This window comes from Vigna unguiculata, chromosome 2, assembly GCF_037176805.1.
Source record: "Vigna unguiculata cultivar grain cowpea cultivar isolate G323 ecotype 2 chromosome 2, ASM3717680v1, whole genome shotgun sequence".
NCBI lineage: Eukaryota > Viridiplantae > Streptophyta > Magnoliopsida > Fabales > Fabaceae > Vigna > Vigna unguiculata.
This window is the reverse complement of record NC_140793.1, coordinates 32,164,737-32,167,624: the sequence shown is the minus strand read 5'-3', so window position 1 is coordinate 32,167,624 and position 2,888 is coordinate 32,164,737. Positions and strand designations below refer to the sequence as shown.

The 2,888-nt window shown below is 39.2% G+C and overlaps 1 long non-coding RNA gene across 1 annotated transcript; it reads left to right on the top strand.

The window, feature by feature from the left end:
• Positions 1-301: 301 nt before the first annotated feature.
• Positions 302-2,646, top strand: LOC114174679 (uncharacterized). Its single transcript, XR_003602697.2, has 3 exons — positions 302-857; positions 963-1,032; positions 2,416-2,646. It is a non-coding gene; the product is annotated as an uncharacterized LOC114174679 (long non-coding RNA).
• Positions 2,647-2,888: the final 242 nt, after the last annotated feature.

Genomic DNA, 2,888 nt, shown 5'->3' with positions numbered 1-2,888 from the left:
TAAATAAGTGCTAAGAATTAATTATTTGTTAGAATCGTTATATTGTAAATATACTGAAAATTGCCACGTTAATCATATTACAAGCGAAATTTGTTATTCCTTTGGTGTAGATTGATTTCACATTTTTTATCAGCTGGTTTCACATTCTGTTTATTTAGTCTCTGTTTATTTAGTCTCGCCATATACCGTCCAAATTAATGTATTGATTCCAATAATAAGCTAGTTTCTTCCTCCACTTCTATTAGTTTTTTTTCTTTTCTTTGTACTTTCTTATAAAATATTTTTCACATTGTCTTTTTTAGATTATATAATTCAAGAGATAAAAAATGATTTTAATATTATACAATAGTAAATTATGAATTATGAATTATAAATTATAAAAATAAAAAATAATTATCTTTTAAATTGCACGATCCAAAAATTATGTAGTTTCTGAATTATATAATTTAAAAATTATTTGACTTGCATAATCCATAAATTATTTTTCACTTCTAAATTATGTAATCTATAAATACATTTTTAGAAAAAAATGAATTTCCTAATTATATATTCCACAATCTAGCAAAAGAAAAATTGTATTTTTTCTTAGATGGAGTGAAGAAAAAATATATAGAGGTGCAGAAAGTGTAAGGCCCCATTTCTTTTCTGCCCTAGAGTTGGTGGGCTGCCTTTGTAAGTGGGTCTAAGGGTTGGCCCAATGTATATAAGCCCTGCTATGTTGCCCTAATCCCATCTCACACTCACTCTTTCAGAAACCAGCCGCCATCTCTTACTACCTCTCACGAAAAGCTCTGTTAGGGTTTACCCTAAGGTCCCCCCTCCTTCAAGCTCAAACTCAGTCCTACTTCCTGCACGACGTAAGTGACCCTAAAACCTATTGTCTCCACTTTCCTTCTTCATATTCCACCGTTTAATGTTGGTTGATGACTCTGTTCTTCCTTTTTGTGCCGCTGTTACACCAGTTCTTGACCCATCTCCCGAACTGCTATGCTCCGAAGTCCAGTGCCGAGGTCTGTACGAACCCATTTCCAGGTACGAAAAGTTAGGGTTCTATTTTCGAGTCTTTTTGGAACTGTTTATGCGCTGATAGTTGATTGCATGGTTGGATCTGTCGTTTTGATGTGTGAAGGTACTTTGCATGTGTTGTTTGGTCGGAAAACATGGCTGTTGCAGTGAAGAACAGTGGCGAGACCTGTTAATCTCGCCCAATCGAGTCAGTCTCGCCTAAGCGAGATGAAACAGGGAGCTCGCCTAGGGCTTCTGCGCGAAAGGTCGCCCAGGCGACCAGCTCAACGTTTGAGCGAGCGAGCATCTCGCCCAGGCGAGAGGGGTCTCGCCTAAGCGAGATCCCGCATGTGCCCCTGCTCCCCTTTTTAGCCCTCGCCTAGGCGAGGGGGAGGCTCGCCTGAGCGAGACCCCTCAGCCTGAGCGAGGGGCTGGGCGAGACAGAGTATGGTTCGCTTGTTATGTTACCTTGGATTGAGTGGTAATTACTTGGGTTTGCTTGTACGTTGAGATGTATGTATGTATGTATATATATATATATATATATATATATATATATATATATATATATATATATATATATATGAGGGACCGCCATGTGTGTGTGAAATGATTCTTGAATGGAATGATGGGTATTATGGAAGTTCGGCATGTGAAATTTATGAGTGAGTTGGAACTTATGGGGCACGTTATCGATATGAGGTGAGGCCCTATACTCATGGGGAAGTGGTGATAAATGGTACAGATTCAACATGCAATACGGAAGAGGTGCTATTTTGTTGAGATTGACGTGGGATTGTGAGCATGATTGCTATTCTCTTATTTGTGGATTTTATGCTTGTTGGGTCTGTGTCAGTGCATAAGTCCTTGGGGATCTCTAGGTGAGATTCCCAGGGCTGCGCTTCAGTGGTCGGGACGTAATTCCATGGTCCCTGTTAGTGGGTGTCCATGGTGGTGCCCCATCTGTATAACTAGGTAAGGATTCAAGGTAAGGCCTGCATCCTGACACTCTAAGGAGCCAGTTAGTCTCACTTAGAGCGGACTGACTCTTGTGGTGAGAGTAGCAGGAGGCCTGTAATTCATTAAGGGCTAACCTTGTGGTGAGGGAGATTTGATTCACTGAAACACTTGTAACACATAGCTTGGGGGTGAGCAGAGGTATCCACCACAAGTGCAAGCATCCGCTGAATTCGACTAAGTTATACGTATCCGGATGAGTCGAGTCGAGTCGTAGTGTATTGAATGAAGAGTCATAACATGTTTGGTTGCTGTGTGGATATGAGATGATGAAAATATAGTTGACTGCATGATGAATATGTTGTTGGCTCTAGCTTACCCGTTATGTTGCATGGTTGTGATGTATGTGGTTGATCTTCTTGCAATGATCATCAACTTGGTTGATGGGAGCAGATGGGCGAGATTCTCGTGGTCAACAAGGGAATGACGACTCCGCTACTTAGCCATCAGGACTGAATCTCACACTTCTTTCTTTCGTGTTTTCTTTAGGGCTATGGCCCCTGTATTCGTGGTTATTAGATTGTAAACTTTTAGTTAAACAGCTATCCTACTTTTGTTGGCATCGTGGTGTGCCTAGTTTTGTAGAGATGATGTTGAGAATCCCAGGACTGCGTTGTTGTGCTATCTTATGTGTGGCGTTTCCTTTAATTGCGTTTATAAATTAAATGGGACGTTACAGAAAGAAACTAGCTAATAATACCGAAAAATTTATCTAACACATACACCTCCTCTCTATACACACTATATTTTAGAGAATGAACCAATTATTTAAAATAAACTTTAATATTTTTTTAATTTAATGATTAAAGTGAAGTTTAACTTAATTTGGTTGAATGAAAATGAAGAATTTTGGGAATAATATCCAA